Source organism: Dioscorea cayenensis, chromosome 20 (assembly GCF_009730915.1).
Source record: "Dioscorea cayenensis subsp. rotundata cultivar TDr96_F1 chromosome 20, TDr96_F1_v2_PseudoChromosome.rev07_lg8_w22 25.fasta, whole genome shotgun sequence".
Classification (NCBI taxonomy): Eukaryota; Viridiplantae; Streptophyta; class Magnoliopsida; order Dioscoreales; family Dioscoreaceae; genus Dioscorea; species Dioscorea cayenensis.
In genome coordinates this window covers 11,840,215-11,846,014 of record NC_052490.1, presented here as the reverse complement: position 1 = coordinate 11,846,014, position 5,800 = coordinate 11,840,215, and the positions used below count along the sequence as shown (strand labels likewise).

Genomic DNA, 5,800 nt, shown 5'->3' with positions numbered 1-5,800 from the left:
ATGACGCAGAAAATTTAAATATAGGTTAATTACGTATCTTTAATTTTAGTCATTGTTTATTATATTTGCATTAATGTTATAATTTCCACTAATATGTAAATTATTGTAGTTGATAGCAATGGACAGCAAAAAAAAAGGCCGAACAACTTTGAAGGAGTTGTGGTCATTACCACAAGAAGAGAGGATTCTGGTGAGTGCAAATCATTTGGGACAACCAATTGGGCCCGAAGCACAATTATTAGGGGATTTCTCGACATGCTTGCTCGAACTGGTCAACAAATCAGCCTCCATTATGAGAGTTGGCATAAAGTTCCAAAAACATTGAAGGATGAATTGTTCAAATTTACTGAGGTAAACCCACATAATTGAATTATGCAAATGTTCTTTCTATAAATATATAAACATCAAGTTACATTAATAAACTAAATTGTTTATAATGTCTTCATATAGTTACAATTTGCTCTTGGAATTTTGAAAGAGTATGTGCTAAAGTCTTTGGGGAAGAAATGGAGAGATTACAAGCATGATTTGAAAAAACATCATTTTAAACGAGAAGATGGTTTGCAAGCAAACAAAGATAAACATCCAAATACAACCATTCGATGGCGATGGGAACAATTAGTCGATTTTTGATATTCAAGTAAAGGAGACGTCTGAATAGTTATTTTACTTACTTTATTGAAATTATCATATCTTTATTAGTTCTAAGTTAGTATACATGTTATTATGTAGTATTCAGAAAGGCTTGGGGTTGCTAGCAGAAAACAACAAAAATATACTCATACCTCTTGATCGAAGTGCTTTGCCAGAAAGGAAAAGGAAATGGTAAGCAAATATATATTGAGCATTAAATTTCTACTGTGAGTTATAAACGTTGTTTTTACTTTCCTTTGTATTTTAATGATGTCTTAAAGTTAATCTCTTGATGTCTGTGATTCGAACAATTTTTTTTTAAATACTTGTAGGAGGTTAACAGTGGAACAAAAGTATGACACCTTGAATTTTTTAAAGCAACTCATACCAAAAAGGGTGGTTCTCACATGAACATGGAAACTGAACAAATTATGCTAATAATTATGTTTTAAGAATTTCTTAATTCATAATTTGTTTTGAAATATATATTATTTCTTTAAAATAATTTTTTTCAATATATATAGGAGAAGGAAAATGAGAAATTAGCTTAATGTGAAACAGTAGATGATTATATGCAAATGGTGGAAACCGAAATTCTGACAGAACTTATTGGAAAAGAATGATGTGTGCAAGTAAGAGGGGTTGGATTAGGTCCAACACCAAAAAGTTATTATGGGGGTACGAGTAGCAGAAATTATACTTCCTCAAGAACCCAATCAAGTGATTTTGCCGAGCGATTTCATCAAATGGAACAACAAATGCAACAAATGAAAGTGGAGCGAGACCAAGAACATGCGCAACGTGAGCAAGAACGTGCGCAATGTGAGCAAGAACGCGAGCAAGAACATGCTCGATATAATGCCCTTCTTGGGTTTTTACAAAATCATTTTCCAGGAGTTACTATCCCTGGAGTTGACATAGCTAGCTCAACTTCTCAGTCACAGCTATTTTGAAACTGCCAATGTTATTGTGTTTGTATCTATTTTATTATAATTTTAAATTCATTGTGGAATATTTTCTCATAATTTTTTTAATTGCATAATCAGCCTTCTAGAGATTAGTAGTGGTTTTGACCATGTTGTGGAGGTCTTTTATTTATCTCTGTTTTCCAGTTGTATTAAGGTTTTATTTGGAGTAAGACAAGAATCACAAACCTATACTATTTACTAATGTTAGTTACTTTTTATTTTCTTTTGTATTATGGTGGAATATCAAAGACGTTTGTGACTTTTAATTGGTTTGAAATTATTGAACATCAATAATTATGTTTGTGTACATAAATAAGTATGTGTGATTGTTGTTATGTTGAATGTTTAATCTAGGTGTTTTACTGGCATTTCGTTTTGTAAAAATACAAAAATAAAATAAAATAAAATTGGAGGAAATCCTATTCAAAATCAACTTTAGTGGCGTTTTTTAGGAAAACGCCGGCAAATTACAATAGTAATTTGTAAATTTAAATTCCCTAATTTCATGTCGTTCTTGTAAAAAAACACCACTATTTTAGTGGCATTTTCTCACATAAAACACCGTTAAGGCATTAAATAATATTTATAGGTGGGTAAACTCATGACATTTTTTGCTATGAACACCATTATTTCAGTGGCGCTTATTGTTTAAAACACCACTAAATTAGTGCCGTGTTTACGCAAAAAATGCCACCGTGTTCGCAGAGTTTAATAATATAAATGCCGCTAAATTTGGTTTTTAAAAAATTCCCACCCACCCATTTACCTGCATTTATGCAAATAATGGCCACCATTTTAGCGGCTTCTTTTTAAAAAAACGTTGGCATATTGGTGCCTTACACTGATCTTCATTGATAGATTCAAGAGGCATTTATTTAATAAACTCCACTAAATTGGCGGTGTTGTATTAATAAAAACGCCACTAATTTACCGACGTTCACTTTAGCGGCACTAGTCGTGGCGTTTTCCAAATGTGCCGAGAGATAGATTAGCGGCGTTTAAAAACGCCGCTAAAGGCCATGAAAAATGCCACTGATAGGCTTATATGGTGTTGTGTTATGTTTTCTTTTTGAAATGTTCCATATTTTTCAATCAAAACATTAAACCTATGTTTTATTTCTTATTGTCTATTACTTTTGAAATAAAACCAAAAACCTAAAATTTCTTGTATCAATGTCTCCTATTTCTCTTTCAGAACCCTAATCCTATGTTTTTTTATAGTAATGTCTGCTATTTTTCAATCAAAACCCGAATACTTTGTTTTCTTTTCATAATGCCTAGTATATTTGAATGAAAACCTTAATCCTATGTTTTATTTCCGGAATGTCTTCTTTCTTTTAATCAAAATACTAATTCTATGTTTTCTTTTTGTAGTGTCTGCTATCTTTCAATCAAAATGCGAATCCTTTTTTTTTGTTTTCTTAATGTATTTTATTTATCAGTTTTGAATCAAAACACTAATTTATTTTTCTTTTCGTAATTTCTATTATTTTTCAATTAAAAACCTAATCTTTTCTTTTCTTTTCACAATGTCTGTTGTTTTTTAATCAGATCACTAATCTTGTGTTTTCTTTTTAAAATGTCTCCTATTTTTCATGTTTGAATCAAAACTCTAATCCTATGTTTTGTTTTCAGAAATACAAGATTAGGGTTTCGATTCAAAATGTTATTTTTGATATGTTACTATAAGAAAACAAATTATTATAGTTTTGAATCAGAACAATAATCCTACGTTTTATTATAGTAATGTCTCCTATTTTTAAATCAAACCCCTAATCCTATGTTTTCTTTTTGGAATGCCTACTATATTGACACACCCTTTGCGTGTGTGTACCGCAAGTGCACGGTTTGTCAAAGTAATAGAGTACCCTGGTGAGTGAGTAGTCGCACCCACATGGAATAGTAATTAGAAACACAAGAATTGCTATTTAACTATGGTAAAGATGATTCAAAGTGGTGTGAACAATATCGATTAAAATAGAAATAAAAAGAAAAAGAAGGAGTCGCAATAAAATCATCCAAGATTAATGGAGTCATGGATGATGCTATCAAGTTAAGGGCCTTCCCATTTTCCTTGAAGGGGAGAGCAAAGCAATGGTTACATTCGTTGCCTAGAGCATTATCACTACTTGGGAGGAGATGGTGGAAGCTTTCCTAGCTCAATATTTCCCTCCTGGAAAATCTGCGAAGCTCATGTATGAATTATCCTCTTTTATACAAACAGAATTTTAATCTCTTTTTGAGACATGGGATAGGTTCAAGGATCTCCTAAAGAAATGTCCTCAACATTGATTCCCCAATTGGATGATTACCACACCTTCTACAATGCTTTGAACCCAAGCAAAAAGCAATTACTTGATACCGCATCAAGAGGTACCTTTAGGAAGTAAAAACCCCAAACAATGTTGACAGACTCATTGAAGAGATGGCTATGAAGCGATTATCGCTGGAACTCACGAGGCAAGAAGAAGGTAGCCGGACTTCATGAGATCGATTCAGCCCACATCATTGGCAGTCCGAGTTGAGTCCTTGAGCAAGAAGCTAGACACTCTAACTTCCCCTAGATTGGCGGTAGTGATGAGTTGCACAGGGTGTTGGTGAGGGCATGCTTTATCTGATTGCCTGATTGCTATTGGTGGTATAACTTCAGTGGAACAGGTGAATTTTATAGGAAATGCAATGAGGGGTCAAGGATATCCATATAGCAATACCTACAATCAAGGGTAGAGGAGCCACCCAAATGTTTCTTGGGGTAATCAAGGGCAATAGATGGCTATGGCTTCATCGCGTTTCCAACAACAACAACAAGCCCTGATTATCAAGAACAGAGTTTCATGGTTGGAGAACCGGATGACTGATTTGGAAAAAGCTTTAACCAAGTTCATTCAATCATTGGATATGAGATTTCAATCGGTTGAAGCAACACTTCGCAACCACACCTCATCATTATATAACTTGGAGAACCAAGTGGGACAAATTATGAAGTCCCTTTCGAAAAACCTGAAGGGAGTTTACCTAGCAACACGGAGACCACTCCAAGAGAGCATGTGAAGGCGATCACTCTGAGAAGTTTTCATGAAGTTGAGAGTAAGCTCCCTATTGAAAAGACAATGGTTGAGTCACCCAAGGAAGTGGAGATTGAGGAGAGAGCTAAAGAGAAGAAGGTGGCACCTCCACCTTACATGCCAAAAATTCTTTACCCTTCAAGATTAAAAAATGACCAAGAAGAAGGTGGCACCTCCACCTTACAAGCCAAGAATTCTTTGCCCTTCAAGATTAAAGAATAAACAAAATGAAGAGCAATAATAGATGCTTTTGGGTCTATTCAAGCAGTTGCACATCAATACCGCATTTGTGGGGGCGTTGTCTCAAATGCCTCGCTATGCAAAGTTCTTTAAAGACCTCTTGATCAACAAAAGGAAGTTGGAGGAGAGTGCATCTATGATCTTAGATACTTCATGGTCGGCATTTTTACAAAAGAATATGCCGAACAAGAAGAAAGACCCTTGTAGCTTCATCATTCCAAGTAACATTGGTAATTTCGGTAAAAAGAAGGCATTTGCGGATTGTTGGGCTAGCATCAATATCATGCCTTATGCATTCTTTCAAAATCTAGGCTTGGGAGAGCTTAGGCCCACTCGGATGACACTTCAATTGGCCGATGGATCAGTTAGACATCCGAGGGGCATCATTGAGGATGTACTTGCGAAGGTTGATAAGTGCATCTTTTCTGCAAACTTTGTGGTATTAGATATTGATGAGGATGTCGAGGTTCCATTGATACTTGGGAGGCCATTGTTACGTTCTTCCAAAACAATTATTGACATGGACGGTGGGGAATTGGCACTAAGAGTTGGAGATGACAAGTTCACATATCGCCTCACTGAAGCCATGCGACATTCTCTTAAATTCGATGATACTTTATATTTTTTGACACCATTGATGAGTTGATTGATGATTATATGTAGGAAATGTTGTGTTCGGACCCAATGGAGGGATGAAGAAATCTTATCACTAGATCAAGAAGTGGAGAATGAAGAAATCTTATCACTTGATCAAGAGGATAAGGTGAAACCTACCCCTAGAGTTATGAGGAAGATGATCCAAAAGCTCCAGAGGACAAGGAGACGTCACAAAAAGCGTCCAAATACTAGTGGGGATGAGCAGTTACCAAGTAAAGGTGAGGATCCCTTGTGTGG

General features: G+C 35.0%; 1 non-coding gene across 1 annotated transcript; it reads right to left on the bottom strand.

The window, feature by feature from the left end:
* Positions 1-3,788: 3,788 nt before the first annotated feature.
* LOC120252047 lies at positions 3,789-3,895 on the bottom strand. Its single transcript, XR_005533599.1, has one exon. It is a non-coding gene; the product is annotated as a small nucleolar RNA R71 (small nucleolar RNA).
* Between the last annotated feature and the right edge of the window lie 1,905 nt (positions 3,896-5,800).